Raw genomic sequence first — 20,901 nt, forward strand, 5'->3', positions numbered from 1 at the left:
GGTAAATTTTGAAAAACAGATGTAAGTCTATTCCTATATATGTAAGTCTATGTCTATGTTAGACGGGTATAGATCACATACATTTGATACATGATGGGAATATATGCATGATTAATATTATTGAGAAGAAAATAATACTAGGTATAAATAGTCCATTTTTAAAATTTACACATGCCTTTTTATTTTTATTGTTAAATTTATTTGACATCTGCTCACACATTTTTTAGTACTCTTAAACACAGTCCAGATTTGCACTGCGATGAGTTAGTCTTTCATTTTCAAAACTAAATGACCACATTTTAATTTATAAAGATATCTAAGTTGACATTTTAGGCAATTCATAATATATCACATACAATGATACTGCATATTCAGAATACTATCAGAATTTTTTAATTCAATACCAAAGCAATAGGATAAAATTGATATCTTTGTGTAAAACAAAATATCACAGTATGAATTTACTATAGATCTAATACAGAAGTTCTGAACACAGTTATAAACAGAATCTCATGCAATTATTGGGGGCTAATGTTATAGTAGACAAGAATTCTGAGACAATATAAAAAAAGAAGCTGAGAAATATAAATTATGAGAACTGAAAGGTTTAGAGAATTTTAGAGCCTAGCAGAAATGCCTCACTGTGGCAAATAAAAAAATTATATTAATGTTCCTCTAAAATAAACAGAATGGAATTTTTCAGTTATCAGTGATATGTTTAAACAATATGTAAAAAGAACCTAACCTGAGTGGAGTTATGTACATAATGCTAAATCACATATACTACATTCATTCTAGTCACCTGCCTGTTTTACAATGCTATAGGGTCATATAGTTTATAAAAATATAATATTGTAGATTGACAATTATTCTAATAATAATCTAATGCTTACTGTAAATGAAGCCATGCTCCCTTAATGAAAGACACTTCATGTAGATATATGAGATATCATGCTTAAATAGTTGTTCTATGTTGGGGGGAATAAGCTTAGGAGCCTGCACTGATGGGTTAACAAGGCATAAAGAATTACAAAGCCATAGGATGCTTACACCCAAGTTTGGGTAGACAAGATTAGATAAAGAGGTGTAGAGAAGGCAGGGCAAAGTCCCCAGTATAGAGAAGGTGGGGCAAAGGCCCCAATATAGAACAAAGGTATATGAGGTAAACAAGATTAGGTATTCAGGGTGGAAATGCCCCCCAACTTAGTACTATGGCAGAAAGCTGCTTTCACAGGAAGGAAGGACCAAATTAGGTAAACAAGTAATTAGGGTGCAGGGTGAAGTTGCCCAGAGAGGAGCTAATTAATAAAAGAAAGGTGCCTTATTGACCCTGCGGTTGCATGTTCTGTGTTTCTTGTCCCCTAGACAAGTTTAGATAAACAGAGGTGGTGCCTCATGCCTGCTGTAAACAACCTTCCTCCTGGCACCAGGATTTTGTTTTGTATTGACCCAAACTCCTAACTCCACATATCTTCGAAACTTCCTTTCCCTCACATCCATGAGTTAATGTTCACAGTTTCACTGTCCCTTTGTGCATGTCCATCACCATGTTTGTAACCCTTCTGATCCTAATAAAAACAGAGCAAGGACCTTTAATCGGGGCTCTTGTCTTCTCCTAGACATTAGCCATCTCTCGCATTTTAATCCTGTGTCCCGCTTTCTTGTTAGACAAGAAAGAACTCTAGATCCAGAATCTACTACCTTATGTAAGTACATATTTTCATATTTGCATATTATTTTTGTGTTCTGGTTTTGTAACTTAATCTGGAATTTTCAATAATAGTATATACGTGATAAAATAGTTGCACTTTATTGTGTGCATGTGCAAACAGGAAAACACTGGCTACTTGTATGTGACACAAATCACTGCAGTTACTTTTCACAAGTCTCTGAAGTAGATTCTAATGACCCCATTTATCAAAGGGGAAAACAGAAGCACAGAGCTGTCAATTGTCTTTCTCAAAGTTATACAATGAGCCACTATTCTGGACTCTGGCTGTCTGACTTCAGAACTACCACTCGGTAGGCACATGTGATGATACTCTAATAGTATTTACCACTCATATATGCCAACCAGTTCACTCCCTTAATGTTCTGCTTTCTATTTGTTTATTTTATTTAGTTTTGGGTCTTATGACTGATGAAAAATAAAGTCGAGGTTGGTGGATCTGACATCTCACTAGACATCTTTTTACTTTCATTAAAGGTTTTCCTGAACTGGTATATATGGGCAATCACCCAAATCAAAAGTTAATGATTTTAGTAAATTCAGCTGAGAAAAATGTCTACTTGGGTTTTAAATGGAATTAATCATCAAGCTGGGTGTCTATGCACTGCACAGACTTCCTTGGAAATGGTTGAAGTCTATGGAGAAGAGCTGTGTGACATAATATCATCTATCATGTCAGAACTCCTCATATTAAAAGTACATTTAGTGGCCACTATTATACAATGACTCAAAAATAATAAAAAAATATTTATAAAATAAACAAGGTATTAATTCCTCTCAACAATCCTAAAATATAGAGACAAACACACAAAAATATTGATAATGACCCAAGGGTTAACACTAAAGAAAAAAATGCAAGACTATTTTGTAAGGTCATACCTGATTAAATGTTGGATTTATCATATAAAAGTCAAAGTTTTTGGTTCAAAGAGTATGTAATCACTATAAATGTAGGTATTCAATGTGGTTCTTATAAAGAAGGGACGCATATAAGTTCAACCTTGAAAATTGCACATTATTTCTGCATCAATCCAAGTTGCAGTGGGAAACAAAAGATATACTTATTTGGGTTAAAGAGAATTCAATAAAGTTATGATTTACAGAGTAATGGCTGGAATTTAAGAGAAAGCAATGGTGAAGTACGGTGGAGAACCATTACCATTCCTAGTCCTAAAGAGGCAAGGGAACACATACTCCATCCCAGGGAGAGCATGAGCCACGGGTTTGCCAGATAGGAGTTCTGCCTTAGGTAAATAACAGAGCAGGAGGAGGAAGGAGCTATACCTCACCACTCTACCCATGGCCTTTTTATCTCCAGCAGTGTGTCTCATTGACTGAACACACCTGGAAATCAGAGAGAAGCGCAAGTACTACACTCCCAACAAACCTGAAGGGCACAGTTTAGGGTAAACAAGGAAAGGGAAAGATAAGGTGGGGAAAATAACCAGCTGAGTTTTCCTGGTCATAGAAGACCAATAATTTATTCCCAGCCTAGGAGGAGGGAGAAAATGGGAATACAAACACAGGAACAGGAAGTTGTCATGACTCATCCAAGAAGTATAAAATAGCTGACATAAAGATTATTGAGAATACAGAACAGAGTTAGAATGAGATTGTAGAAGGACCTAGATTATCAGTTGAAATTACTCCCATCGTTGTGATTTAAGGACATAAACTTGCTTAAATAAGCAAAGTCTTATCATAGACAAATCCAGATTATGGGTGACTAATTTTCCTACACACCTAGTTAATCCCTTCCACCCGACCCCCCTTCCTTCTTCCTTCCTTCCTTCCTTCCTTGCTTCCTTCTTTCCTTCCTTCCTTCTTTCCTTTTCTTTCTACCTTCCTTTCTTCTTTCTTTTCTTTCTCTCCTCTTCTCTTCTCTTCTCTTCTCTTCTCTTCTCTTCTCTTCTCTTCTCTTCTTCTCTTCTTCCCTTCTCCTCTCCTCTCCTCTCCTCTCCTCTCCTCTCCTCTCCTCTCCTCTCCTCTCCTCTCCCCTCCTCTCTTCTCTCCTCATTTCGAACTGCTCTTGTTCCAAGTATTTCTGTTCTTAAATTTCTGTTATGCCGATTGTTTCACCTTCTTTCCAGCTTCTCAAATCTTCTTCTTTGAGACCTAGTTTATTACTTGTAGGTAACACCTGTTCTAACACTTCCTTTTAGGTATCTAACCCATAATGATTTTTCTGAGTTTCAATTGCGCTTGCAGTAAGAACCACACGATTTAATATTGATTGTTTTCTAAATGTTCTTAAGTATTCATTTTTTTCACTTCTGGATGAAAGTAAAGTGGAAACATAGATTCCCTCCTGTATTTGTATATGCCCTTTACTCTATAGCATGAAGCAGGATTCAAGCAGCATAATATAGTTAACATATAAATTCTAACAGAATTAGATACATTTAAATCAATGTGCTTAATTTCATTTAAGTCAAGGATACAATCTAATACTAACCTAGAATTTAGAGTTGTGTCAGAGTTCTGGCAGTTCTAGACAGAATCAGAGTTCTGAACATAATTCAACTCAACTCAAGGGGTACAGAGGATCTCAAGGAATGGAAACTTCAGGAAGCTAGTACTACCACTAGAGAAAGAGAAAAAGGAATGTTACTGGCTGTCAGTCAGAGCTAGAAGCTTAGGGGGTAAGAAGAGCCTATGGGGAGTTCTCTAGACCATGGATGAAAACAGCAGTTTTAAAGAGAAAAGTATTTAAGACAAGAATGTGGGAAATAAATAATCTATCCTCTCTTTCCTCCTATCCACATATCTCCTGCTTGTGCTTCCCCTTGTCTGAACCCAAAGAGAATCCTGACAGAGAATCCTGGAATACAGGATTCTGGAGGTCAGTCTATAGGACACAAAGCAGAGAAGGAGAGAAGGGGATAACCCAGTAGCAAATAAACAGTACTATTGAAACTGAAAATAAACTTATTTTGTATAGTCAAATCATTTTCTATTTGTCTTTTCTCTTTCCTAAATATAATTAAATAAGGAAAGTATTAAAACTTTTTTGCTGACAAATTAGTTATATATCGAATCTACTTTCAAAGTGTAGAGCTTTACATCTTCACAAAGAAAACACTATAAATTACGTAGATGGAATGCTTTAAGTGAGAAGTCTGTGCAGACTCAGATAAAAGTTAATGTGCATTTTGCATTTTAGTTTTGTTAGTAAGTGATATTAACCATGAGTGACTGACCACTCATATATTCTTCAAATAGACATATTCCAGATCAGACAGCTACCTCTTATCGTACCTTTTCTAGCCATGGTTATCTAGAGGAGGAAAGAAGAGCTGAGGTAAAATCAGTGAAAAAGAGACTGGCAGTGATGTATGCCCTAAGTCCTCATAGAAAGTGATCAGCTGAAAGAAACAGATCTGAAGTGTGTAGTTGAGTCATAAAAAAGGTACAGATCTAAAATGAAAATCATGAGGGGCACCTGGGTGGCTCAGTCAGTTAAGCATCCAACTTCGGCTCAGGTCATGATCTCACAGTTTGTGGGTTTGGGCCCCGCGTCGGGCTCTGTGCTGACAGCTCAGAGCATGGGGCCTGTTTCGGATTCTGTGTCTCTCTCTCTCTGCCCCTCCCCTGTTCACACTCTGTCTCTGTCTCTCTCAAAAATAAATAAACATTAAAATTTTTTTTTAAAAAATGAAAATCATGCACACTTGTCTACCTAAATTTCTGCTCTTCCTGTAGGCCACCTCTACTTTTAATCCTACTTGTTTCACTTCATTACATTTTTTTACTCTCCAGATTCTGGGTTTTCTAACTTTCTAGGGTTCCTGCAAATATGTAAACTAACAATAAATGGCTCAACACTTGACATAGTTGATAGTATGTTCTTTGTAAAATGATTCCCTGGGGGACTCATATTGCATATAAAGTAAGAAAAGTGACTGTTAAGCATGATGATTGCAAATGATATTAATCTCAAGAACATATATTTAAGAAAAAAAAACCCTAAACAAAACTAGATAATACTCTATCCTCTAACTATTGTTTGTCCAGTTCCTGTTAACTCATTCAGTCAGTAATTTTTTTCCATTTTCACCCTCAAGTAATTCCCTCATATTGTCACATCGTCATGTCAATCAGCATGTCACAAGAGCACTTGTAAAAGATGCAAGATGGTGAGAAATATCTATGGAATAGATGCAACATCTTGAAATAGTTAAGGAAACATTATTTGCTTAGCTATACTCGGATAAGTTTTCTAACCAGTAATTTATCTGTTGTATGTTGTTTATTTGGTTGCTAGTTAAAGGTGTTTGCTTTATTAGTTCTCTTTGTTAACTTTCTTTATTTATTTTGAAACACAGAGAGAGTGAGCACATGTGCACAGGGGAGGCTCAGAGAGTGGGAGAGAGAGAATTCCAAGCAGGTTCTGCACTGCCAACACAGAACCCCACATGGAGCTTGAACCCACGAACTGTGAGATAATGACCTGAGCCCAAACCAAGAGCCAGATAGATGCTCAACCAAATGAACCACCCAGGTGCTCCTTGCTTTATTAGTTCTAAGAGAAATATCATGCCCAAGACATTGCCATTTAACTAAATCTTAAATTACACATAAAAGATATCTTGATGCTCACAAATTAGCCCCAAATTCCTTTAAACTAAACCCAATTAATTTCCATATCAAAACGGAACCCCAAAGACAGTAATAATATATATTCATAGCTCCTTGTAGTTTCCAAAGCACTCTTACAGGCATTGTCTGACTTGAGCCTAACAATATATTTATAAAGTATGAATTACTATTTCTAGTACAAAAATAAGGAAATGAAGGTTAAGAAAAATGAAATGATTTTCTTGAGCAGTCTGGACCTCCTTCAACAGTATTATTATTGGCAGGACTGATAAAAATTTTCAGTGCCTAACACAGTGTCGTCTACACTGCTGGTGTCTAAATTTTTATTTCAGGCTATAAGAGTAAGGTTTGCTGAACTGTTATTCAATGCATTCAAAATACTATTCCCAAAGTTTCTTGGAGAAGATACATGTTACAGACTACAATTAAAATGTATTTCTTGGCATATAATGGAAACCAGAGATTTCTAAAAATCTTCTTTTTTATAAATTATGTTTTACATGTTTTTTTTCTTTTTTTCATTGAGATATAGTTGACATACAACACTATATTAGTTTCAGGTGCGCAACATGAATCAATATTTGTATATATTGCAAAATGATCAAACAATAAGTTTCATTACATCTGTTACGATACAAAGTTACAGAATTTATTTTTTGTGATAAGAACTTCTGATCTCTATTAGCAACTTTAAAATTTGCAATATAGTATTATTAACTATAGTCTCCATGCTGTATATCACATCCCCATGACTGACTTACTTTAAAACTGGAAGTTTATGACTTTTGACTCCTTTCACCCATTTGGCCCACCTCCCACGTCTGGTAACCATGAATCTGTTTTTTGTATCTGTGAGCTTGTGTTTTGGGTTTGGGTTTCGGGTTTTTATATATAATGAGATCATATGGTATTTTTCTTTTTTTGTCTGATTTATTTCACTTTCACTTAGCATAATGCCCTCAAGTTTTATCGATATTGTCGCAAATGGCAAGGGGTCATTCTTTTTTGTGGCTGAAAAGTATTCCAGTGCGTGTGTGTGTGTGTGTGTGTGTGTGTGTGTGTGTTTGTGTGTGTGTGTGTGTACCATATCTTCTTTATCCATTCATCCAGTGATGAACACTTAGGTTGTTTCCATATCTTGGCTATTGTAAATAATACTGGAATGAATATGTAGGTGGTTATATCTTTTTGAGTTGGTGTTTTCATTTTGTTTGCTGGATCATATGGTAGTGCTATTTTTGAGGACATTCCATATGGTTTTCATAGTAACTACACCAATTTACATTTCTACCAGCAGTTCACAATGTTTCCTATTTCTCCACATCCTCACCAATACTTTCTATTTCTTCATTTGATAATAGCCATTCTGATAGGTGTGAAGTGTTATCTCAGTGTGGTTTTAATTTGCATTTCCCTGAAGATTAGTGGTATTGATCTTTTCAAGTGTCTGTTGGCCATATGTACGCCTTTAGGAAAATGTCTATTCTTCTCCTCTGACCATTTTTAAATTTGATTGTTTGTTTTTTGCTATTGAGTTGTATATGTTCTTTATACATTTTAGATATTAACCCTTCATCAAATGTATGAGTTGCTAATATTTTTTCCCACTCAGTAGGTTGCCTTTTCATTTTATTAATGTTTTCCCTTGATGTGCAGAAGCTTTTAGTTTGATGTAGTCTCACTTGTTTATTTTTGCTTTTGTTGTCATAACCAGTTATTTTATTAGGATAAAATCAGAAAAAGTTTAAAAATTATTTTAAATCAGAACGTCACATATGATGTAGTTCTCTTTGAAGAACATGAATTAAGTTCTTATAAACTAAACATTTCTTCTTTATAAAATACTGAGTAAATGACATCTCATATATTGTCTTAGATCAGCATTTATCCACCCACATTTAGCAGATCTTTTTTCAGAAGGATGTAATTAGTATTGTAGGGAGGTGGGGGAAGACAGCTTGTAAAGAAATTTGTGGAATTGTGGGTCTTCTGAAATGCTAAAGTGCACTCTAGATCTCTTAAAAGGAGTAATACACTAAAATATTTGGCCAAGAAATTCTTTTTCCGAGTATTTTTAAGGACTAGTTCTATGTATCACATCTTTAAAATTGTATTGTGATGGCTATCTCCTCTAGGTTTTTTTTTTTTTTTCCTGAATGTCACAATTTCTGATGCATGAAATAGGCAAGGTAGAGTAACATTTATTATAAGAATGTTGCTTTAAAGGAAACTATTTCTGCCTGGATGTATGAGTGGTATTTTCAATTTAAAATCAACATTTCCTTTTGCAATATGCATAATATATATCACTATAAAATGGTACTTATCAATTATTAATGCAATTAAATGTCCCTAAATTTCTATTTGAGAGTAGACACTTACATATATATATATATATATATATATATATATATATATACATGGACAAATATATATATTTAAACAAATACATGTTTTAAAGTTATTTTTTGTTTTTTATTTTTACTTTTTCTTTTTCAACAATTTTACCACCTTTTTTGAGATATACTTGACATATAACATTGTGTAAGTTTAAGATATACATAATGATTTTATGTATGTGTATGTTGTAAAATGATTACCTGAATAAGGTTAGCTGACACATCCATTACCTCACATAATTTTCTTTTTTGTGTGAGAACATTTAAGATCTACTCTCTTAGCAACTTTCAAGAACGTAATACAATATTGTTAACTATAGACACTGCTGTACATTAAAAGTTCGGAACATACTCACCTTATAAATGGAAGTTAGTACCCTTTGATCAGTATCTCCCATTTTACCAAACCCCTAGCTCCTGGAAACCACTATTTTACTGTTTCTATGAGTTCAGCTTTTTTAGATTGTACATATAAGTGAAATCATGCAATATTTGTCTTTCTCTGTCTGTCTTATTTTAGATTGTATAATGCCCTCTAGGTCCTAACATGTTTTCACAAATGGCAGGATTTTCGTCATTTTTATTCCTATAAAAATTCTTATAAAAATAAAAATTTATATATATATATATATATATATATATATATTACATTATATATATGATATATTCCATTACATTACACCACATTTTCTTTATCCATTCATCCATCAGTGAACACCTAGGTTGTTTTTATATCTTGATTATTTTTAATAATGCTTCAATGAACATGAAGAAGCAGCATCCCTTTGAGATAGGTTTTATTTATTTATTTATTTATTTATTTATTTATTTATTTTTGAGAGAGAGAGACAGAGAGTGAGAAGGGACGGGCAGAGAGGGAGAGAGAGACACACACAGAATCCAAAGTAGACTCCAGGCTCTGAGCTGTCAGCACAGAGCCCAACGTGGGGCTCAAACCCACAAACCACAGGATCATGACCTGAGTCAAAGTCAGATGCTTAACCAACTGAGCTACCCAGGTGCCCCTCTTTGAGATAGTTTTTAATTTCCTTATGAAATACACCTAGAAGTAAAATTGTTGGAGCATTTGGTAGTTCTGTAGTTTTCATTTTTTGAAGATCCTCCATACTGTTTTCCATAGCGGTTGTACCAATAGTAGTCGTGGCTGTACTAATTTGCTTAATATATTTAGGTGCTTGAATATTGGGTCCATATATATCTACCTTTAATTGTTATATCCTCTTGATGAATTAAACCATTTATCATTTTATTATGACCCTCTTTGTCTAATGTTACAGTTTTGACTTAAATATTTTATCTGCTATAACTACCCCTCTTCTCTTTTGGTTTCCATTTGCATGGAGTATCTTTTCCTATCCCTTCACTTTCAGTCCTTAAAACTAGTGTGAGTCTTTTATAAGGCACACCAATAGGTGTTGAATTCCCTCAGCTCTTGTTTGTTTGGGAAAGAGTTTATCTGTCTATTTCTGAAGGACAACTCTGATAGGTAAAGTATTCTTGGTTGTCAGTTTTTTTCTTTTTCTTTCTCTTTTTCTTTTTTTTTGTTTTAAGGCTTTGAATGTATCATACCATTCTTTCCTGGCCTGCAGAGTTTCTGCTAAGAATCTAATGATAGCCTCATGGGGATTCCCTTATATATAAGAATTTTTTTCTTTCTGCTTTAAATATTCTCCTTGTCTTTGATTTCAGACTTATAGTTTTACTATAATTCTTGGAAAAGATTATTTTGGTTAGAAATTTGGGGTTGGGGGTGCTATGAACTCATGAATTTAGATGTTTAAATCTCTCCCCAGATTTGGGAAGTTCTCAGCTATTATTCCTTTAAATTAGCTAGCATCCTCTTTCTCTCTCTCTTCTCCTTTGTGACTCAAATAATATGTAATTTTTTTTTTAGTTGTATCCTATTACTAAAGTAGGCTTTCTTCACTCTTCTTCATTTCTTTTGTCTTTGTTCTCCTGTGACTGGATAAATTCAAATGATGTGTCTTCACAGATTTCTTACTCTTTTTGATCCAGTTCTCCCTCTTTTTGATATCAGTGCTCCCTCTTACACTTTTTTCTATCATTTCAATCATAGTATTCTTTAGCTCCAGAATATCTGTTTGGTTCTTTTATATTTTTAATCTCTCTGTTAAACCTCTCATGAATTGTTTTCCTGATTTCGTCAAACTATTTTTCTATCTTTTCTATAGTTTACTGAACTTTCTTAAAACACATTTTTTTTTTTTTTTTAAAATCACAGATCCAAATTTCTTGGTATCTGTTACTGGAAAACTATTATGTTCTTTGATTTTTCTTGCTGGGTAATGTTAAATGCTCAAATTTGTGTACTTTTTTCCAATCTTGCACAGTGGCCCAACTGTGCTCACAATTGGTCCAACTATGCAGATTACTGTGTTATCTGCAAAGTCATGCTTTCACCACCATTGGGGGTACATGTGGTGAGATAACCATGGGGTACTGTGTACATGTGTGTGGTAAGGCATATGAAGCAATAGGGATGCCCTTGGAATAGTTGGTAGGAAGGAACCATAGACAAGGCATCTGTAGTAGCTTGTAGGCAGGCTGCCTAATGGAATTCCCAAAGTGGCTAATAGGATCCATGTACTTTTGATGCACTCAAAGAGTCCTAATTGCTGTTCTCCCAACTACTCCTTGCCCCACAGTTGTGAATCATGCCTTAGCATTTTGGATGGGAAAGGAAAGAAGTCAGTCTCTTTGGCAGCATCCCATATAGCTGAGGATGCTAGATACTCACTCACATGCTTTCACTTTCTCCCATAAGAGAAGTCACAAGCCAAGAAGGTCTCTGTTGCCCCTGAGCTATGCTGCCTTGGAGAAGGAGTGACCCAGGTAAAGAACCATTTTCTTACCCTCTTCAGTATGTCCAGTGTCAGATTGGTTTTGCTCCAAAATTGTGCTGGACTTTCTCTGGATTCTGGAACTTTCTCAAAGATGCTTTCCTCCATGAGTAGTTGTCAAAATTGGTGCTCTTTGGAAGAATAATGGTAGAAAACTCCTATTTCCTCATTTTGATGATTTTTTTTCTATTTTTATTAGTCCAAATATTCATTTTTGTCAGGCAATACAATCAGTGAGGGTAAAATTTTCTGACTCTGAAGTAACAGTTTCTTAGCAACCACGCAGAGAAAGACTCTTTTGATATCCACTGAGATGTGCATCAATAGCTTGAAGTTTTTTAAAGAACTGATAATGCATGATAAATATTATTAAAATGTGTTTTGCAATGTAATGATTATCTATACAACAAACAAATCTTTTGTCATAATGGAATGCTTTCTTTTCTGAAGTTGATTTATTTCTGATCCAGCGCTGCTTCATTTCTGATTGATGCCAAATCCAAACAGTTTTGAAAAATATTTGGGATTTCTCCTATAGCCTTTTAAAATGCATATCTTTGCCACACTTTAAGACTATGAAACTTGAAGACTCAATCCTGAGGGCCTATATTTTCTAGAATTGCTCTAACTTACATTAAGAAACTAGCTTCACACTGCATCAGAAACCATTTTTGTTTTTGTTTTTGTTTTTTGCATATAATATTCAATAAAAAATGGTCAAAGTGAGGAGGAATAAACTACCCATTTCCCCAAGTTTCCTGGAAGATGAAAAGGATTGTTAGGCATTTTCATAAAAGAGATAAAGTGTGACTATTGATTTGTAAACATCAGAAAAAGAGAAGGAATATGAAAAACAAAACAAAACAAACAAAAGCCCAACTAAGGTATAGCTCCTTGAACTTGTTGCAATGTTTGCTAGAATTTACTTCCAAACACTGAATAATAAGGTTGTTTTCAATCTGAGCAGAGTGGAAACTGGCTGAATGAAGCTAGTACATCACTTCCACTTTGCATATTTTCATATCTTAAGGAACGTGGAAATGGCTCTTCACATCATAATATTGCCAGTTCTAAGAAAGCACTTGCTCCTGAAGCACTGTTTCTCTATCAGTTAAGTAGTTTGTTACCATTTCCATCTTCATCCCCAACTATCACCCTTGAATACACACTATACTAATGGTGTGTTAAAGAAAAAAACAATGGTAGAACAATTTGATAAAAATAGCTATTTTGCCCTAATATTCTTTCCTTTTTCCTTGAATTCTTTGAATAATATTAATCCCCCCACCTTTTAAAAAATTCTGCATGAGATTAATACTACTCAGTATATAGATTATATTTTCCAGACACTTGCAGCTAAATAAGGCCATCTGACTAAATTCTGGCCAGTGAGATAAGTAGAAGTTTGTTTGGCAGTGACTACAGTATCCTCTATGAAAGATCATTGCTGTGCACACTTTGTCCCTGTCCTAAGTCATCTTTTTCATCTTGCTGCCTAGAATGCAACTGCTACCATCTCAAACCATGACAATATAGCCACTCCCTAGAGACCGAAGAATCTGAGCCCTGAAAAGCAAGTACAACAGTACTTCCCCTCTAATCCTGCCAGGTTGGCCTCTGGGATTTGGGGTAAATGGGAAGAAACTTCTAAATTGCTTAAGTCAGTGTCATTTTGGTTGAATTTAAGACCAATAAATATTTCGTTGACTGAAAACAGGGCTCTTCTCATTTTAGAATTTACAAATGTAGGCTCAGTGGGAATGTTTAATGAGCATGGTAGTGAAGACTCAGATTATGAAAGCTGAGTTGTTCATTATCCTTGTCATGCCAGGGAAACCTTGTAGCCAAATGTTATCTATTGCAATTTTGAGGCCAGATCATTTGCTAATCCAGAGGAAATGGTATTCCTACTGTTTCAGAAAATACTGTTACTGCTTTAAAAATGCTTGAAAAGATGAACTAGGTCAGAGCAATTCAGAACCACAAGCAGGGTAGAAAGGATTAGATGTGCTATAGGAAGCACTTTCTGTCCTGGCCAGGAATGGAAATTGACAGGAAGATCCATAATTTCAGCCTTGAATGATTGAAAAAAACCAACTGCTTTTGTACCAAAAACTGGACCAGTTAAGTAGTAGCTTGAAAATGATAGACCTAACAAGAATAAATACTGATGTTCTTTCCCACAAAGGTTGCAAGTCTAATGGCAGATTTGTGTCAAGAGTGTTGTTTCCCTTTTCTATGATGCTATTTCAGATAGTGTCAATATAACCAGCACTAATTGAGAGGATGGAGGATGGATAAAGTTCTTTTCCAAAACACCAGAGACTTCAGGGTTAAAGATGAGATATAAACAAGATATTCTACTAAGGGAACATGGATATGAAATTGACTAGAAACAAAACATAAGAAGCTCAGAGCTGTTGAATAGATTACATTGCTACAGAAAACAAGACACAGACTGGACTGCAGAAAAGTCAGTAGATTTTCTACTCAAGAGCCATTTCAGGACTCACAAATCCAGACCAAAAGAAGGTGGGCTCTTAAATCTGTATAGTCACCAAAAAGTACATATTTTCTGATGCTCATCATAGATGTGGCTATGAAGAACAAAAAAATAATGAAGCACCACTCTGAAGACATAGAAAATAATTTTTAAAAAAATGAAAAAGTAGATTCTCCCGAGAGAATATAATCAGGGTTGCCAGATGTGCTAATATAGGAATTTTCACCTCTGTCAGAGACAAAACTGTTCATTATCCCTGCCTCATGGAATTATATTGCTACTATAGCTTAGTGATGGCTGTATGTTTTTACTGTGGTTTTCTACCTGTATGTCAACACTGTAAATGTATACCTGATGGAGAAGACTACCACACATTGAGAGATACTGGACTTTGAACTGGCTGCAGAGGCTGGAGGAGAGTTTAGGATTTTTCACTCTTGGGAAGAAGGTGAAATTTCTTTATTTCACCGACTAGTAAAAATAGTAAACATGACTATTCAGGAGGCCAAAGAGGATGACAGGAACAATGACTGATATCTAATCCTCAGATATTAATCTCTCCCTTTTTTTGGTAACAGAATTTACAACAGGGTGCCTTTCTCAGCATTGCTTTTAGTTAGGGGTGTTTATATAACCAAGTTCTCTGAAACAAGATGTAAGCAGATGGGCATGCCCTAAAGAATCAGCTACACTGTATCTCTTGCTTGCTTGCTTGCTTGCTTGCTTGCTTGCTTTTTGTCTCCTTCCTTGTGGCTGAAAGGGAGATATCCTAAATGGGCCTGAAGCATCATCCTTGGCACATGAAATGATATTGAGATGTAGGCCACAGGCACATCAATATAAAAGATGCACAGACCCATGACATTATAGCCTCACATATCCGGCACGGAACACTTATATTCAATATTTGGCATAAGAGAAAATTAAATGTTTAACCACCTAAACCACTGCCATTTGGGTTTTTTTTTTTTATTACTCATAGCCAAATGTAATACAATAACTACTTTAATTCAAAATTTAGCAAATATACATGAAATGTGACTTAATTAGCCATCTTTAAGGAATAGAAAACCAGAGTAACAGTATATTAATTATAAAAAGAGTTTACTTTCTTTATGTAACAAATCCTAGTAGGAGCGATTGGTTTACACTCAGCAAGACCAAGATCCTATCAAGGACCTACTGCTCTGCCTTTATTTCTGCTCCTTTATCCTCAATACATTGACATATTAACTTATTTTTGTATTTATGGTTATAGGAAGGCTACCTCAGTTCCAGATCTCATACTTCTTTTGAGGCAGAAAGGAAGGTTTTTTTATCCTCTTTTGGTTTAGACATTAGTCTTGTTTTGTCTTTCATCAAGAAAGCAGCATAGCAGCAAGCTTTTCATGAGATTTCATCATTCTGAACTGAGTGTCACCATCACCCTAGGAGGTACAGACAATGGAAAAAGTGTGGAGCTCTAGCTTTCACAGTGAGAGGAATTGAGATAAAAGGAGCTTGGGAGTGTTTGCTCCTTCTATGTGCCAGTTTATTTCCAATATAATAGCCCTCCATCTCCAACTAAAAGAGGAATGTGGTACATGTACTGTGAACTTTGCTCAGATTTATTGCATAACTTCTTAGAAGTAAATTAACTGATTTCACAAAGTGGCATATTCAAAATATGTAGTATACATATGTTTAGTTAAATGTAGAAAAATAAAAATACAAAGTATGAAAATATTTTATAATTCAAAGACAAATCATCATAGCTTTATGGAAGAGTTCAAAGTAAGTGGCACTATACAATAATAGACCAGTTCATTTATGCAGAATAAAGTAGAAATGATATAACAGTAAATGTAATATTCTCATCAATTATATTAAAGTGTTAACCAATATTGCCAATGTAACTATGGGCAGATGACTCTCCGATAGTTTTTAAGCTTTAACAACATGTTTTTGCTTTGTTCTAAGAGGAGATGTTAATTTCATATGAAAAACATGCAAGCCTTTTCAGTGACACTCGTGTTTATCCATAAGACTGTTTTCTAAGGAAATATTTTCCATTTTTAGCTATTCATTGAGTGTTAGGAAATTCACTCTTTCTTTCATTATCCTTGTGAGATCAAAGACTTTTATAGTTTCTCAGGTTAGATTGTATACATTCTGATTTGGTTTAGTAACAAGAGACATTTCTAGGTGTAACAAAAATTCAGGAAGACTTCAAACATTTCATGCCCACATTTATTGAAAATTTATACTTGTTTTGTTATATACATCTTTAAAAAAGTATTTAGTAAACATTATTTTGATCATAATTGCCTAACAGATGGCATCGATGGTGGTTAGGATATCCTCATATCAGCATAGATAATCCATAGGAAATATGGGTTCTGGTGTGTAAGATGAATGGAATAGAGAAACAACTATTGTGGTAACAATTCGTTCATATTTTCCTATCAGAAGTCCCCTCTTATTTTTTTATTTGTATGATTGTATTTATAATGTATGTGGACAGATATGTATGTGCAGGTATTAGTTTTCATCAAAAATGAGCGCTGAGGGGCGCCTGGGTGGCTCAGTCGGTTAAGCGTCAGACTTCGGCTGAGGTCACGATCTCGCGGTATGTGAGTTCGAGCCCCGCGTCGGGCTCTGTGCTGACTGCTCAGAGCCTGGAGCCTGTTTCAGATTCTGTGTCTCCCTCTCTCTCTGACCCACCCGTTCATGCTCTGTCTCTCTCTGTCTCAAAAATAAATAAACGTTAAAAAAAAAAAAAATTAAAAAAAAAAATGAGCGCTGAAAGGTCATGGTCTCACAGTTAATGGGTTCAAGCCCCTTATTGGGCTCTGTGCTGTGTGTTTCAGATTCTGTGTATCCCTCTCTCTCTGCCCCTCCCCAGCTTGTACTCTCTCTCTCTCTCTCTCTCAAAACTAAATAAACATTAAAAAAAATTTAAAAAGTGAGCCCTGAGCATTTTACTCTGCTTTCCAGTCTTTATTGATTGAGCAAGAAAACAAAGTTGTGGCTGGAAAAAGGACCAGTGTTCCTTGAATTTCTTCCCCTACTGTTAGTGGGAGAAGCCAGATTTTTCTAACACTGAAAAGGATGCCTAGTATTAGGTATTCATAAAATGTCATTTAAATATTACTCTCTACATAAGATGTTTCTGTCCACTACAAGGTCCACTACAGCCAAAAAGAGGTTGTTTTGCTATGCTTTTTGATTTTCATCTGATAAAATTAGTCAAACAAATATCCAATGACAAATATTCATTCTTTCTCTACCATAGCTTTGAAGCAATGAAACAAACAAAAAGATCCAAAGAAGAAACAGGAGATTTGTTTAAACTAATTGGTTGACTCTTGCCATGCCATTAAATGTTGAAGTTATTGAATAGAGATTTTGCATTTCCTTTGTTACACTGTTTATTAAAAGACAAGCAACGCCCTCCTGCAATTGCCCTCTGGCCATTCTCACCCCAGTCCCATCTTTAAGAATTACCATAACAATCCAGGGAATTTAGAAGTAAATAGGGTGTCTCCCCTACCCAGCAAACACCAGTAGTGTTTTAAAAAGATATCACAGTTCAGGAGAAACAAGGAGCTGACTTTTGCTTGTCCATCACCTTATTAATAGGAGATGTCTAGAACCATCTAGCTGCAACACGTACAGGATAACATGAACCTTAAGCTCTTGCTCCAATGTAGACACACAACAACAGTCAAAGAGACTTGGAACTATCCCAGCATTAACATAGAAGCAGCCCGTGGAACTACATGTAAATATATATAAGGTTAGCTTGAATTGTAACATGGAAGTTTTGTTGCTTTGTTTTTGAATTTTCTAACGCCCTAAGGGATCATGGGACAAAAGTATAACTGTCTATTTTGCCTCAAGCTGAGTAATAGCTCATTTTGTTACAAATGCAATTTTTCTTCCATGAAGTATTGTTCATGACTATATACCCACAAATACAAATGCTCTGTAATCTTGAAATTCTCCTGGTTCCAGTCAATGTATTTTTCCTAAACTAATATTTCCAGAAAACCTCCTAAATCTTTACAAATGGTTATACGATATTTTATGCTTTCACATTGTGTAAATTCTAGTCCCTTTAGAAAAAAATAAAAGACTCTTTGCAGTTCACCTGTGTAACTAGAAGAATAAGGTACTAAAAACATATATGACAGAGTAATTCCTTTGAATCCGCCATTTAATAATAATTTTTCCATAAATTTCAATTGTATATAATGTCATTATTTTCTACTCCTCCAAGGTTAAACATTTGTTTTCCCTATAAAAATAAGGGGATATCAGAGTAAAACAGAAATATGGGGGGGGGGGGTTGGTAAGGGGAGATATACAGACCATTCTTCTTAGACAAAATGAAATTTAACATATTTGTCCAGTGGCTGTTTTTATTCATGACACAGGAATGCACTAATGCTAATAGTTCACCTGAAAAGACATGGTTTCAGGGAAGGAGTGTATTTCACTAGGATAAATAGCCTACCTTTGAGTGAATAGAAAATCCCACAACAGAAACTTGGCAAGAATTTGCCTGCAATGAGTTAGTTCAGTTGAGAGAGGGATTTAGCATTGTTTCTTTTCCAGGAGATGAATGATTAAAAATACTCCCTACACCAGGTGCTCTATGGTGCTCTTGACCTTCATCCCCATCTATGTTTGCAGGTGTTCCTTCAGTTTTACAGGGATAAACATTGTCTTTCTATGTCTCCATGAGGTGTAATTTTAGTGGCAAGCATTGTGGATGAGTGCAGTCACTTCTCTTGCCATTGCAGATAAATTTTCAACAAGAGGCTCCAAAATCTCATCCATAAAATTTGGATGTGTATCAAGGGAACTGGAAAAGATGCCAACACTTGTATATGCTGTGCATTATGAGTTTGGAACTGTAAACTGATATTTGCATTCAGATGAACTTAAAGAATTTAAATGAAATGAAATATTTAATATATCCAATTTCTTATAATGAGTTTAAAAATAAAGACTGGGAAAAATAGAATAATTTGATTTGAATAACATTGCCTTTCTACCATTAGAATCTGAATTACCATTGTAAGCTCATATGTACATTGGAAAGATATAACCCAATATATTCCCTATGGTGGTTGTGCCATGAAAAAGGTAGAACAGAAGAGAGAGAGCAGATCATCAGGAAAAAACACAGAGTGACTTTACTATTGTGATAGGAACAAGAGAAAGAAAAGCTTCCCAATGTATACTGTGACTCTGCATTTAATGCTGAGCTGTAAGAAATAGAGAAGATACATTGCAGAAAAAGTAAATCCAGAGTTGTTTGTTTGTCTTTATTATTTACCTATTATCTATCTATCTATCAAATCACCCATCTATGCATCTACCTATCTATCCATTATCTATCTCTCTGAAGAAAGCTCTTGTACTTCAAAATACTGGTTAAAATTAGGGAGGTTACAGGGCTTTACAGAAGCTAATATATACTACTTTTCTGAGTTGTAACTTTTACCCTTGTGCTTCCATATCTGACTTTGGTAATTCTGGGTATTAATTCCAGGGGGTGATTGAATCATTTGATTATTTTGGGTAATTGATGTGGAACAATACCACGATAAAAAGAATATATAGGGGCCTCTGTGAAACTATAGCCAATGATTTAAAAGCGCACGCAATGAAAACAAGTGGCACTAGTAAAGCAGCCGTAGAGAAATTCCGTTAGTGGAGTCCAAACAAAACAGTCTAGGAGAAGACTTTAAGCTGAACTTTAAAAAACAACATTTGTCTTTATTTTTTTTATTTATTTATTTTTATTTATTTTTGAGACAGAGAGAGACAGAGCATGAACGGGGGAGGGGCAGAGAGAGAGGGAGACACAGAATTGGAAGCAGGCTCCAGGCTCTGAGCCATCAGCCCAGAGCCCGACGCGGGGCTCGAACTCATGGACCGTGAGATCGTGACCTGAGCTGAAGTCGGATGCTTAACTGACTGAGCCACTCAGGCGCCCCATCATTTGTCTTTATTTTTAATCACTGTATCCTATTAATGTATTGGGACTGTGTTCTTGATACAATAGTCTAGTGTTTGGGGAATTATTTTACTTTTCAGGCGATTTGTGCTCTCGTAAGAAAATGGATCCTTCCTGGAAGTGCATAATTTGTCCTCACTTTTAGGAAGGTTGTCCCAAAAAGGCCTAACAAAAAATAAAATGGACAACTCAAAATTCAAATTTAGTAAGGTAAACTATGACATTTAGGAAAGAAGGAATAAATTTAATTACCAACATTGTTCTATGAATTTTTTTTAAAAAAGAAACACTCTTACACTCAAAAAAAGGCTGAACCTTCCAATCTTATCCTCATTCTTTCTTCTACTTACCAGTGTGCATCCTTGGTGTCCAGAGAGGAGCTGATTTTACATTCTAGACAGAAAACAATAAATATATTGAACATGAAATGTGTTGTCTGAAGAAAACAAGAATGTTCTTGGATATTACTTGATATTACAATACAGAACAAATAGTCCAGGCTGAAGACAACTCTACTAGTGGACAAATATGGATGATTTGTGCATCAAAACACTAATAGTTGATAAGAATATAGGTTGATTCTTTTGAATAATTCATTAAAAATAATGAAGTCAAAGGGGTACTATATTACAAATTATAATAAAAAGTACTTGACATGCATATGAAAATTTCTTGATCAACAAAAATTATATGAGTGCTAAACAGAAATTTTAAAAATGTAACTATATTTTAAAATATAGATGTGGACTCATTTTTTCTTTTTATTATTATTTTTTTTT

Source organism: Panthera tigris, chromosome D3 (assembly GCF_018350195.1).
Source record: "Panthera tigris isolate Pti1 chromosome D3, P.tigris_Pti1_mat1.1, whole genome shotgun sequence".
Classification (NCBI taxonomy): domain Eukaryota; kingdom Metazoa; phylum Chordata; class Mammalia; order Carnivora; family Felidae; genus Panthera; species Panthera tigris.